General features: G+C 44.6%; 1 long non-coding RNA gene across 1 annotated transcript; it reads left to right on the plus strand.

The window, feature by feature from the left end:
- Window positions 1–12,811: 12,811 nt before the first annotated feature.
- On the plus strand, window positions 12,812–13,666 carry LOC117754049. The gene is made up of 3 exons (XR_004612351.1): window positions 12,812–13,043; window positions 13,491–13,533; window positions 13,656–13,666. It is a non-coding gene; the product is annotated as an uncharacterized LOC117754049 (long non-coding RNA).
- Window positions 13,667–14,866: the final 1,200 nt, after the last annotated feature.

A 14,866-nucleotide genomic window follows, 5' to 3' on the forward strand; every position in this document is an offset into this window, starting at 1 on the left:
ATCTTCAACAATCAGAGAAGTTAAGATATATGTTTACATGAAATTAAAACTGTGGGGTTGTAAAGATAAACTTATAAAACCCAAGTTGGTTAAAAATAACTTCTTCACAGTATCCTTGTCTTTCCATCGTGATGCAGGAACTTTAAAACTTTCACGAGGTAGAATGTTTCCTTCCAGAACAAACAAATAAACCCGACGTGCTTTGACGCGCATGAGTCTGTGGACAGAAGGAAAAAAAAGATGGATGATATAAAGTTAATCCCTGAAGTGGAAAACTGCGGCTGAGCCACGCAGCTTTTTTGTTTCTGAGCATCCAGCGCATGTCATACACATCTAAACATGAGCTGTTCATTTGTTGCTTGAGTGGGGAAGCCATCAAGTCAGAGAAGCATTTCCCTTTTTCAAATGTTTCCTTTTCTTTCCCCTTGCGGGCTCCCGAGTTGCATGTGCGAGTCTGAGAGCAATTTGGCAGTTTGAAATGAAAACTCTGACAAAAGAGAGCAGCAGCTCGGCGCTGGAGGTTGAGAAGGACATCTGCTCGTGACCTCAGACCCCGGCAGCTGCACACGCCCTCATCCAGCAGCTCCTCCAAGGCCAAAGCCGAGCCCTCGCTCCCGGCACCGCACGCCAAACTTCCCCCTTTGCCAGTTTTCCCACTTTTAAAAAGGGATGTTTCAACCCCCAGAATCTGTGATTCTACATCTAATCCCACGTCACTGACGCCTGGCAGATTACAACATCGCCTGAAACACCTCGACAATGTTGCCCGAGTTGTTCAGACTCTTTTTTTATTTTTCTAAACAACCAGTTGTTCTTTGCTTCTTTCATGTGAAGACGTGAAGAAGTAGAAGTTTGTGGTTTTGCACATGACCTCAAAAGGGGTAAATTATCATTTTCACACTGAACGTGACGTCCACACGACTCCAGAGTTTTCATCAGACAGAACTTTGAAACCTCGATGTCTTTGTCTTTGTTTGAAAATTGTACGACTGTTTCAGTTTTACTCTAACTGCACATTTATCTAAGTCCTTTTGAATATGTTTATTGGTGCCAGTTAAATTAATTACTAATTATTAAACTATATTTGCTATAACTCTCTTAAAACAAGATCAATTGGACTTCGATCCTGGTGATGATGACTAAATAAAATAATAAAAACAGTTTTTTTAATGTTTTGTAGGAAGTTTGCTGCTGCTTAGACCCACAAACAGCACAAATAAGGCCGTGTTGTCACACATGTGACAGTTAAGCTTGTACAGCGACTTGTAATTGAGCAAACGTTTCCCAGCAGACACTTCCTTTCCCCGCGGCGGGCGTCAGGTGATTGACAGCGAGCGGAGCGTGTGTGTGCAGTCGCATGAAAAAACACTCAACTGGGGCACAATGAAATAATGATCAAACAGAAACTTCCGAGGCAAATCAGTGGTTCATATTCACAGTTATGGATTATCTTGATCTATTGAAGTTGGTTTTTCCATACCGCTGAGGGATGAATGGCGGCAAATGGCTTTTTCTGAAGAGAGGGAAATGAGGCCTCACGTCTCCGACAGAGTCTCCAGCGGGAGGAAGAATGTGAAAGAGCAGCAATCTGCCCCATTAATGGTGTTTTGGCTGAGATGGATGAGCGGAGGTAATGATGAACTGTATTTACAATCAGAGAAGACACAACAAGCGAGGGAACGGAGTCGCCTCATTTGAATAAATATACACATATTTGGAGCTGAACTCAATTAAAATTAATTTAAGATTGTTTTTTTTTTACTTTAAATTGAACAAAAAGAGAAATAAGTCTGTTGCTGGTACTTTGGTCAACGGAGTTTTAGAAACAATTATTATGAACACAAACTTGTAGACTCATAAAGCTGGCCTCCTCTATGTTAGCAGCTGGGACATGAACCAAATGAAAAAGTGAAATTACAAGTTAAATAAATGTTTCTTGAAGATGGTTTTATATCTTATATAATTTCCCCAAATGACATCACCCACTCAAGATGGCAGCGTTCATATATTGATATTTGCTTTTTGTTTTTTACCGACAGAGGAAGTGGAGTCATCTTTTAAAACAAAGCACAACATGGTTAATATCTCTTGCAGCATCTTAGGGCCCAGTTGGGATCCTGAACCATAGCCGAAGATATTATTATGATTATTATTTTTTATTTATGGTTGAAATACTACCGTCTTCCCTCTTACTTTATATTTCAGAATTAGCGTATTGTTGTAGATTCTGTGCACGTCTCAACGGCAGCACAGTTGTGGATAACATCAGTCCATCATGTCACGAGGTCCTAACTCCGACATCTAAAAGGAAAAGCACGAGACAGTTAACAAAGTGTCCTTATCCTTCACAGATCATCTCATTTCACTCGTCTTCCCCTGCGGCGCCATTTATTATTTCTGGAAGGAATCCCGTGACTTTCCGAAAAACACCGTGACTGCACCGCTCAGTGGGTAAAAGCACGAAGAAGAAACAAACATGGGAAACACTCCAGATGTGTTTGAGTTTAGTTGAGAGCGAGCGAGCGAGCGACTGAAATCAGCATAAAAATGAACAACACACGACTTCTCCTCCCTGTTGGGCTGTTTTCTCCTGGTATCTGTATCTTTACTGCTATAAATAAACAGCTGGAGGCTAATGGGATGTGGTCAAAGGAGTATGTGCACACACACACACACAGACACACACACACACACACACACAGACACACACACACACACACAGATCTGATGCTCGTCACAGTACAAATCACTTACACGTGAAGCAGCAGAAAGAGCAGTGAATGCTAATCTCTGAAAGGACGAGACGCTGCCATCTAATCGCACACGTCGAGCCATTAGGGTGAATTATTGATGCGGGCTCATATTTATGCAGGTAATAATAGGAACAGTGTTAATCTTTTTTACTCAAACTGCAAAGTGCCTCCATCACTGCTCCCTTTGCTCAGTGGCTCCATTCTAATCAGAATCAGACAGCGGGGGCAGCGTGTGTTGAATTAACACTTCTGGCACGTTACCAGGAAGTGCATTACGGGAAGACGTCTTCAGCCTCGGTCTGACCGGGGTCGTGATATCGACGTCTGGATAGTGGCCACGAGAAAAGTCCAGTTAGACACTTAGAGCTGAAGATTAGGAAGCTGCAGCTGAAATGAACCAAAAAAGAAAAAAGGTACATTTGGCAATAATCAGACTTTGGCCACTAGGGGGCAGAAAAGCATCAACTTGAAATAAGAGATCAAAGGCTTAGGTCGAAGTTTAGCGGTTACCAAAAATAGAACAAGGACAAACAGTTACTGCAAATTAATCTAAACTTCTGGTGCAGTACATTATCTATTTGCAGACACTGGGTAGAACTATTATATTAACGCTTTTATTCAGAATTTGTTTTGAATGAGGCTTTCATATCTGCATCAGGACCGAGTCCACTTCCATTTTTGGGCCGCCGTGTTTCTACAGTAGCCCAGAACAGACAAACTAAACACTGCCTACAGAGAAAACCTTTCATGATACTAACACCAACGGTAAAACAGTTGCCTAGTGGATGAATACGGAATTAAACAATATATAATTGATGAGAGGCACGAAAAAAAAACAAGATTTAAAACATATTCAGTTGTTGATAAACTGAGTTTAAAGTGCTGATCAAATAAAAAGCAACGATCCCTGTAGATAAATAAGTCCTGAGAGAGAAGTTGAATGTGATAGCAGGACCCTAACATGTGGGTGAAGCTCTCTGTGGTTTGAAACCTCTGCTGCTGCTGCTGCTGTGAATAACCTGCCACCGACCTACAGCTGTAATTTGAAAAGGGAAGAACTGTGGTGGCGTAAGATAAAAGGGAGAAGGGGGGAGGGCGGCTGGCTGTTTATTTTTAAATCTTCAGAAGGGGGAAAGTGATCCTCCTCCGCTGCCGCCCCCCCCCCCCCCCCCCCCCCCCCCCCCCCCTTACACCCACTTGAATGAAAGTAATCCACTTTTTTCCCTTCACCGCAACGTGAACATTTCCAGAGGGTCTCGATGATACTTGACCACATGACGCACTCGCAGATCTGTCTCCTCCCCTCGGAGACGCAGCTGTTTCCAGTCCCATTACGGTGAATATGAAAGCGAGGCGATTAGAGCGTCAACATCCCGGCTTTTCCCACTGACATCTCTAATGAGAAACATATTTCAACTGAACAGAAAACGCCTAACTTTCCAGTGATTGCATTTAAATGGATCCCATGAAGCGAGGCAAAGAAAAGATTCAAATTTTCTTCTTTTTTTTTTTTAAACACGGCTCTGTCACATGATGCAGGTTATTCAATTTCACACACACACACACGCGCGGCGCCCATATTGAGCATATGTTTGATTTTATGACTCGTTCTGCCATTTCTCCTGCAAACATTATTGCATCAGGGGTCTATGGGCTTTCCGAGGCGAGCAGCGCTGTCATTCCCGATCATATTCTCTGATTTATACCGTTTTTAACTGTATTGTAGTGCCGAGCTGATGGCTGCCTCCCTCTGAAGACCCCATCTATCTCAAGGTCTCTCAATGACATCTCAAACCACAGACAGAAGAGGGAATAATGGACAGAGAGACAAAGGAGGGGAGAGAAGACTGACGCAGGGAGACAGAGTGCGAAATAGAAGTTAAAAGAGGTAACATCAGAGAGTCTGGCAGGTGGCGAGATGAAATTGAGAAGCAGGAGACCTATAGAGGGACTCACTTCATCATATTCAGTGTGAGCGTAACCTTCGCCACACTTGTTATTCTCGCACCAGGCAACAAGGAGGGAGAAGGATTTGAGGGAGCGTAGGTGTTCTGGAAGAGCGATCCCACACCAACACGCTGTCAGGCTCACGATCAACGAGGTCAGCCTCAACTTTCACCGTGGTTGATCCGATCAGCTGAGTTAACCCGAGACACCTCCACGTCCACGTCTGGAAACTAAAAAACCCTTCAGACCGCCGCCTGTTCCGAGGAGGAGAAAAATAACATATTCTGGCAGGTTTGAATATTTAGTTTGACAAAGTCATGCTCAGTGGAAACTGCTGCCAGAACTGACCTGCAACTGAAAAACTCAGACTTGACGACTCTGACATTTAACCTGAGACAGGAGGTGGAGGCAGAAACATTCGTAAGTATTAAGTCCAACGCAAGAAGACCCTGCAAAGAAAGGCAACAAAAATAAAATAAAAAACTTGTCTGGTAACATAGCATGGAATGAAAAAACTATGTGTGATCAGCTGACGTTAACCTCGACTCTGGACCGGCTGTGACAGAGTGAAAGACTTTGATTGGACGAGTGACAGACTTGAGACGGACCTCAGAACTCGGTGAGTAAAGAAATAACTTGTTGCTTGTCCTCAGGAACTTTAACCTTGACCCAAGACTTGCTAAGACTCGACTTGAGACCTTTTTAAACCTGAGATTTGACTCCAGCTACGATTCCAGACTTTCTTTGATGAGATTGGAGAATTGACTTAAGACTTGAGACCTAATCGACACTCGTCTTGACTGACAATAGACTTGAGTTTGACATGTGGCCGGGTACTAACGACTGCTTGTAAAAGACATGAGCTCAACCTGCAAGCTGGACTCGTCTTGATTATCTGAGACAAGGACTTGTCCTCAAAGACTTTAACTCAACACAGACTCTCCTGGACCCTCGTCTGATTGGAGACTTGACCTTTGACTGACTGTTTTGACTCTAAGATGTGAGGTGGACTTCTCAGTTGGACCAGTTGAATTCAGACTCTGGTCTGTAACGTTTCCTGACTGGTCCTGCTGGTGACTGTAAACCTGTCCCAGTTTCCTCTCCCGGCTCGTTGCCTTTGTTTACACCTCAGTCACATTCCCTAAATCCTCAGATTCCCTCAGCTGCCTCCCTGCCTCCTTTGTTCTGTCGTTGTTCCTCGAAGTTGTTGTCACCGCTGCCTGTGGTTTCCTCATGTTACAGTTAACGCTCTAATCTTCACGCACCCCCGACCGACAAGGAAAGTCAACAAACAAACAAAACAAAGCTTCTGGGGTTTGTATGTGATCCCAGGTTCAGCTGCGTTTCCTTTTGGTCGGGTTTAATTGTGTGTGCACGTGTCTTCCTGTCTAAAAGCACAGAGCAGGATTAACAGGCTGCCACCACGGCCATGTAGGTTTAACGTTTATACAAAGGCTTCACTGTCGGGTCTCAAGGATACATGACTTTTTAAAATGCACACACACTGCAGCTCGGCACAAACCGAGAGACCACCCAGACAATGTTATTTCAACACAGGTCTGAGACCTCCAACACCGACACACCCCCCCCCCCCCCCACCCGGCCCTGACTCAGCAGAACAAACCAGGCCAGCACGTCCTAAACATCTGGAGTCTTTGACGTCAAGCACACCAGAGAATGAAATGAGTATTTTTAGAGATATGAAAATTAGAATAATGGACAGGATGTTCAACAGGCTACATTTAATCAAGCACTTAGCGGGCATCATGACATCACGATGATGCGGGCGTGAGGTCAGAGCTGCTGAAGCTGTGTTCCAGGACCTTCGGTGCTTTCTGTGCGGGGGAAGAACTTGCAGACTTTGGACTTTTTAAACTCTGCAGAACTTTTAGATTTTACGCCAGAGGAGGAAGAAAATCTGAAACACTGAAAAAAACATCGTATGTCTCCTTTAACAGTTCACTTCTCTTAAACTATCAATTCACACAACAGAGCAGGAACCATATTGTGTTGCAGTCACATTCCCGCAGCTGTCTGTCACCTCAGCCTCTCAGAAGAAAGGATGTGTTAAAACAAGTCGTGAATATACCTCCAGACTCCGTGTGGCACAGCTGCTAGAGACATACAGGGGAGAGGCGTGCTGAGGAGGGAAGAGTATTTTTAGGAAATAAATAAAAAATATATGGATTAATGTGACTGAGCGAGAGATTTCTTTAAGTTATGTTCCTGTTTCATACAGTTCAGTATCTGTGTCACAGTCCATGATCTTCTCTGTAGTAATTAAAGGTGCGAAATGAAAGCAGCCATGTTGAAAGGTCTCTTTAAAAAAGGGACTGAATTTTCTCTTCTGCACACACTAACAACGTTTGGAAAAAGGCTGAATACATTACACCCCCTTCCCCTTCAACGCTGCGGTACAGAGCAACTAACAGGCTACAATTAAATGTGTCACTTTTTTTGACACGGCTAATTGTTACCGCAGTCGGTAGCTTACCTGTGTGTAGGTGTTCAAAAGGAAAAGGTCTGCTGGGCTCACAGCAAAACGCTGCACGCCACCATAAAACACCCCTAACTCAAAGTGACATCTTAAATAGTCTCATTTCCTTTCAGCTCCGTTTATGCATGAAGCCCCTGAGATATTGTTTATAAGAAAAAATATGGATCAACCAACACAGCCACCAGTTTTCACTCTCGCCTGCATCTCCCCGAGCCCACATCCCCCTTTTTCTCCCTTTCAGAGCAACAACATTTGAAATGCTGTCGCTGTCAGGAGTGTTTTAAATGTCATTCTGTGTCACTGCTTAGTGTCGGGTGAGAAGAGGCACGCGCAGTAAGAGCCGAGCTACCTGCCAACTCCCGGGTCCTTCGCCTTATATGTTGTTTTACGGCGGAGCCCAAAATAAACGGATTAATCTTTGCTTCGCGTCTCCAGAGATGTATTGTTTTGAAATATAACTCTTATTTCCTTACTCTTGTTGAGGGTTAAGGGCAGAGGATGTCACACCATGTTAAAGCCCTATGAGACAAATTGTGATTTGTGAATATGGGCTATACAAATAAAATTTGATTGATTGATTGATTATTTTTAGTGCATGAGCGTGTGACTTATGTGCTCGTGTGCAGCAGCGTGTTCACGAGCGATTCTCGTGAAGGTTTGTACAAAGAGTTTCACGCACGGATGCGTGACGGGATCGGACACTGACCCCGGGACTGTAAACAGCTCTCGATCAAACGACAAGAAAGACACAAAACAACTACAGAGAGACCTACAACCATGACACACAAACAACCAGGAGGAATTACTACAAAGAGATGCACAATGAACACAATGGGACACAGAAACTAATAGCAGACGTACAACATGTCAACAAAGATAAGCAACACATCCACAAAGATGTGAAACGGCTTCAAGGAGTTAAAAAGAATAACTACAGAGGCATGAAAAGACCTCAGATGTAAAAACGACCACAGAGACGTAAACCGAGTTTCAGAATGACCACAAAGAGATGAGAAACGACCTCAAAGAGACTCAAAATGGCTGCGGAGAGATGTAACGAGGCGGCGCTCACACGGCGCCCGTCTTCCAACAGTATGCAGAAGGTGAGAGATGGTTTCATTAATCTCAAACGGTCTCGTGCACGTTAGCAGAGGAAGTGTGTCTGCAGAGCTGCGAGCGAGCCTCCAGCCCTCACCTTGGCTGCTCGCTCTGCTCGCTTCTTAATGCCACTGCTGGGACGCCACCTCCCCTGCCTCACCCCGGCACCCCCCCCCTTTGGTCCAGGTCATTAGGAAACTTACAGAAGTCCCTTGTTCTCTTTGCACTTTCTCTTCATTCCCTCACCTCGAGGCATCAGGGGAAATGAAGGTAATCCACTGATGCTCTGCCAGGTGAGGGGAACAACGGCAGGAGTGAAGGAAACTGGAAGGTGGATGCGATTCATCACGAGGCTCCTTTCATTTTGCGGCAGTACGTCTGGCACAGCTGTTTGAAATGGCACCGCTCGCCTGCAGACTTTGGGGAACGGCGCTTTATGAAGATGCATGAGTCGCAAAACAGACTATTAAAGTTAGTGAGAGTTCATTAACCTTGTAAAAGTAGGCTCTGGCTCCCATAAAGCGCCATATTTCAGGATTTCACCCGTCATTTTTTATCACAAGTGCTCTTGGTGGCCTGATAGTTCATTTCACACGTGACAAGCATTAAATGAGACAAAGACAATAGGAGCCGGAGCGACGCACACGTGGGAGCTAATGACTGATTTTGTGGCCCTGTTATCAGGGAGGAATTAAACTCGGCACAGTTCGTCTGGTTTTCAGCACTTAGCCCCTCAAAGTGTGTTTTTGCCTTTTTCACGCACTCAAACTTAGCAACGCCACAAGCTGAGTCGAAATTAGAAAACACAGAAGGTAATCGCAATCAAGCACGTTGTTTGCGAGCCAAACACGCCTAATCACGGACAACTCAGCGGGGGTCCGGCGCCGAGCATTACGGCGCTATTGCTCCGCGAGGGAGGCGCCGCGGAGGAAATGGAGGCAATGAGCGAACCAAGATGGCAGCTTTGACTCGGAGACGGAGCGATTATAGTTCCTCTACCATCTGGGTGAGTCATCTGCCCTCTGCCATCGCTGTATACCAGGTTCTCATAACCATCATCATTACCATTTACACTGCTGGATGCTCCCCTATGGGCTGACTGCACTTTGGATTTTTATCTTCACACCATCAATGTCACTGCGGAGAAGAAAAAATGAAAATCATGCTTGGATGCCGTGAGAGTAAACGTGGAGGCTGCAGAGACAGACCCTGATGTGTGTCTTTGTGTGGATATGAGCTTCGTGTAGCCTAGAGCAAGTGTTCCTGCCAAATTATGGGAGGAAAATAATTACTAACTCTGAGCATATGTCCGAGCGCGCTTCGCAAAAATATGCACATCAATACGCTTCATTATTTAAAAGTTGCAGGAGATATACTACGAGCTTTCTCCACTAGACGTGTGTGTGATCTGTGATGTTTCATCATTTTCCCCAGAGGCAAAAGAACAAATGTGTAATTTAGCAGCAGAAAGACGTCTTTTAGCAGCAGGCCGCCACATTCGGGCGCAGGGCTTCCTCTCACCGGGCGCCACATCAGCATGAGCTGCACCAGGAGCGGCAAATGATGGTCAGCGTGCCAGAGAGAGGGGACGAGTGCGTTAATCGCTCAACCCGGCTGGACGCCCCGCCACGCGGCTTCCTGGGGAAACTCCCCCTGTGGCGCTGAGCAGCTGCATCCGTCTGCGGGCACAGGCAGAGGTTGGCCGTCCTGAGCCGGGCTTAGTCAGCGGGCAGAGGGCTGATGAATACAGACACACACTGGGAGTCATTATAATGGCTGCATGTTTGTGTCTGAGTGTAGAAGAGACTGACTATCTATCTGTCTATCTGTCTGTCTGTCTATCTATCTATCTATCTATCTGTCTATCTGTCCATCTGTCTATCTGTCTGTCTATCTGTCTATCTATCTATCTATCTATCTATCTATCTTTCTATCTGTCCATCTGTCTATCTGTCCATACATCTATCATAGTAGCTGTAAATTGGTGTTTTTTGGTACTTTTCTTAACAAGGTTAAAAAGCACTTCACAGAGAAAAAGAACCAAAACAGCAATAAAAGCAACCGAAGGATCAACGACATAAAAACACTGAGAGGGGAAACAAAGTTAAAATAGTATAATGTCAAGAGGCGGAAGATAAAAATCACGTTTCAAGAATTCATAAATGCTTTGCGATAAAGGAACGTTTTAAGAAGAGATATTTAAATGATGCTAATGATGCAAAAAAAGTATTTCCAAAGTTTTGCACGCAGCCACAAACGCCGTTTCAAATATCCACGGGCCGTGATTGACAGTAAGTGGAAACGTCTCTTAATGGTTCTCCCAAGTCTGAGCAGCAGTTTGACAGGGAACACTAAGTCGTCTGCGCCGCTCGCACTTCACACCCACATCCTTTAATTTGTGGACACTTCTCGTTCTCCACCATGTGGCTACTCTGTGCTTACAGACGTGGTGAGCAAACAACATCGGGAGCGTTTACAATACACAGAAGTCCAATCTATTCCCTGAAATCATTTAAAGTTCCTTGTAGTTAATTGACAGCTTGCACATGAGACGCGTGTTTGTTTCAGTCCTCCGTGCGTCCACGACTCAGATCTCCGCTTACCTTCGCCAAAGCTGGATGCCAGCTCGTTATGCACATCCCTTGCACTCATTTGCGTGAAATCGGAAGATGAGAGAAATTAGTTCCTGTCTCTTTTACCCCCAACCCCGCGTCCTCCACTTCATCTTCCTGTAGGACTGCAGATGCGGTCGGGTCCTTTGAGGGCCCATCTGTTGTGCTGTCGTAGCTTTGGCCCAGCCGGCGTCTGACTGGGGGCCAGATGATTAGGCTGGCGTCCAAGGCAATCCACCCAGGTAAGCCACGGCTCCATCGCCCTGACCGGCCCTATCAAGGAGAGACAGGGGACGGGTGTTAGAGCAAAAGGCATCATGCAAATCCCAGAGTGGAGCTCACACCAGAGGAGCTTTCACCTGGATACAAACAAAGTCAATGACGTGGAAAACTATGAGTTTCCCTGCGAAGGCCAACAATAAGATGTCTGACACGGGCGGCGTGTGAAAACGTTGGCGAGGAAACAAAGCTGCCGCAGCCCTTTGGGACGCGAGCGCCACTTTCTGATCCGTGGCTCGTAAAAAACTCATCTCAAGCTTCTGCAGCTGCGATGAAACCGTTCAGCCCAACGAACAAATGAAATGAAAACTTAAAGCAATATTGATGCCCTCTTTTTTTTTTTTAATTGTATCACAACCATTTTAATCAATTTCCTTCCAATGCGGTGACCAACGGAAATATTAGTGACCATAAATCCCATTAGTCATCATCAGACGTACTAAACGGCCACACGACAGCCGGTTTAGAATAACAGATGAAGCGAGTGCACGGAGAATTACTGAGCTCGAGTGACCTTGTGTTCGCAGGAGACAATTCTCCTTTGTGATTGTGGTCGAGTTTCTTTTCTTCAATCTCGACTCGAGGGGGGAAAAAAAGTGTTGGAAAAATTCCCTGATGCAGTTTTTTGTGGCAGAAATAAGTTTAATTCTGGGATTGATTACATGAGTTTAATGAAATCGCTCATATATGTCCAATCTATTCATCAGGAAATGACTTTTATTCCTCTATATCCTCTCATATTATCAACTTATTCTTATTTATATCACAGTTCCTGTACAATCTGTCCAGCATGTATCACCCTCCATCTCCAGACCCTTGTCGTGGGTCGCATAACCAAAATACTCTGAAGCTGCACAGGACGACAGGACGGATCTTTAAAATCAGGACTGACAGGATTAAAATAAAAAAAAAATCCTCTCTTCACTATGAGAAAGACAAAGAAATGTCAGAATGTGGCGTGTTTTCCGTTTCCTGACCAGTGACCTCCTGTGGCCGAGCCAACGATGACGGAGGATCGTCGTGAACAAAAGGCCGAAGCAGCGGAGAGTTGTCACATGAAACCTTGGGAGGAGAATTCCTCGGTCGGGGGGGGGACAAAACATATTTCGCCTCAATTCAAAGTATTTCTCAGCAAGTCGGATTTTACAGGAAAAGACATTTGAACAAAAATACAAAATCGATAAACTCTCGTGTCTCCGTCATTTACCGCGAATGACAGAACATGAGTTTTGTTTGTTTCCCGTCAGAATTGAGAATTTGACTAAACAATAGATAAAGATGGACGACAAGTTATTACATCTCCATCACCCCCTGGTGGCTGATTGCAATATGGGCCATAAACGCCGCCCTGTTGTTATAGCAGAGGTGACATGGACCAAACTTAAAAGTCAAAATAGACGTTAAAGGTTTCTCAAAGATGGTTTCTGCCATTTCAGGTAGTTTAAGTCTCTGATCAGTTTGGTTTTAATTTGTTTATTTGGGTTTATTTTTGTACAACGGGAGGAAGTGGAGATGCTTCGTCCGTCTTTATTCACAGTCTATGAACATTTAAATGTTGTATAAATGAGTAGAAAGTGTCACAGGACAGCCTTCAACCTCCTCCTCCTGACGTGGAGGAGCAGCTTCAGATTGAGGTCCTTTCGGATCACCAAGCTCCTCCAGGAGTCGTGGGGAGAAACCTAATTCCAGCCGATTGTTGTCCTCGATCCCATCCCATCAGTCAGTGACCGTCGGAGAGAGGGTCAGGACGAGGAGCGTCTACCGGAGAGCGGCTCGGTTTTACAGCTCGGCTCTTTAGTGCGGAGACAAGAGCCACGAGAGACCGGTGATTAATTTCACGATCCCCTGACTTCATTTGTGAGTAAGACCATGAAATGTCTGAACTCCACACGGAGCGATTAGTTACACTCACCAGATTTAGAAAAGTGTCGTGTTTGCCAGAAGAGTCCCAGGGTGCTGCTATTTTTAGTGCTGACTCATCTGAAGCACCGTTCAGTTTCAAATGTGCAAATGATGATTTGTAAATGAGAAGAGAAATGTGACGAGACTTCAGACTCGGATTTGGTGAAACAACTTTAACCGGCAATGTTTTAATCAATCAAGACGTTTTGTATTTTTTAGGTTTGTTGACATTTTGCCAAACTTTCCCTGAATGTCTCTCATCCTTGATGGTTGATGAACTGTCTCAGATCCCACTTGTTCTAATTGACGGAGCAGCGAGCGTGCTTCCGTTTACCTAAACTATCATTTCAGTCGCGTTCTCGTTGATAATCATAGTCACAGAATCAATGTTCTCTCCTGCAGCTTAACCACGATATATAAACACGACGGAGATCGTCTCCTGCAGGTTAGTTATTGATTCTGGATACGGATGATGTCTCACTGATCCAGAAATCTTCAAGTTCCTCTCCTGTCATTGATTTAAATCAAAAACATCACACAACTGCACCTACACCTTTGTATTCACAGATAGAGGGATATGCAGCTCGAGCTCCAACCCCCTCCGCCGCTCGTCACAAGCACAGGCCTCAAATTTTAGGATGGTCGACATGACGGCTCCACGAAAGCCTTTGCGAAAGTGTCTTGATCGCCTCCTGGTGGCCGGCTGTAGTACAGCTCATAAACCCCGCCTCCTCCCCTGAGATATGGACCAAACGAAACGAAAGTCAAAATCCACGTTAAATAAATGTTTCACACTCGACACTCTGAGGCTGAAGCTGGACTTACTGAGCTTTGCGTTGCAGTAACACATTTTCTTTTCGTTTTAAATGAGGCATTGAGAACAGAATTTGTGGGGGTGGGGGGGTGGGGGGGGTGGCAGCAGAGGGCAAACAAGTTGACAGAAGGAAACCTTGACCTCAACAGAAGCAGCTAATGATATGATTGAAATGATCCTGGCGTCTCCAGAGCTGCTGCTGACCTCAGACGGGCTTGAGTTAATTTGTGGATTCATACGAACGTATGCGTGGTTGGTGTGTGTGTGTGTGTGTGTGTGTGTGTGTGTGTGTGTGTGTGTGTGTGTGTGTGTGTGTGTGTGTGTGTGTGTGTGTGTGTGTGTGTGTGACTGAACGCACAAAACAAAAGGACCGTGCACAGAGAGTTCTGGTCAACACGGCTTTTAAATGGACTTTGTCTGGAAAAAGATCACGCAACCTTAAAAAAGGGATATTATTTTTTAATTGAGGGTCAAAAGATCAAATTTAATTGGACGTTTCACTTCACGCTCCTGAACTCTATTTTGGATTTCAGAGTTGCCGACTGAAATTAATAATTTTACATCTGCCGGCCACACGTGTGTCACTGAATTAGAGCATCACATGTCAAAACATGGAGAGATATTCATTAGAACTTGGCCTGGGAGGAGACGCAGCATCGCGTGCTTTCTGCTGCTGACTTTTGGTTTTACAATTAATATTTTGTCCTGAGCTCACAATATTACATTATTTGGTGAAATTATACTTTTTTTTTATTATATAAAAGACGAACCCCAAAAACTGAAATGTTCAATATTACATCTATAACCTACGTGGAGATATTTGAAGGTGAAATGTCTTCCTGCTTTTATTTCATTACTCTAACATTGTCAAATCTAATAAAAATCATAAAGTCTCTAAACCTTTTTCCGACTCCTCTGTCGTATTCAACCTCTCGTCCATTTGTTCCAAGTGACGACGGCAAAG

The sequence above is a fragment of the Hippoglossus hippoglossus genome, chromosome 20, assembly GCF_009819705.1.
Source record: "Hippoglossus hippoglossus isolate fHipHip1 chromosome 20, fHipHip1.pri, whole genome shotgun sequence".
Lineage (NCBI taxonomy): Eukaryota > Metazoa > Chordata > Actinopteri > Pleuronectiformes > Pleuronectidae > Hippoglossus > Hippoglossus hippoglossus.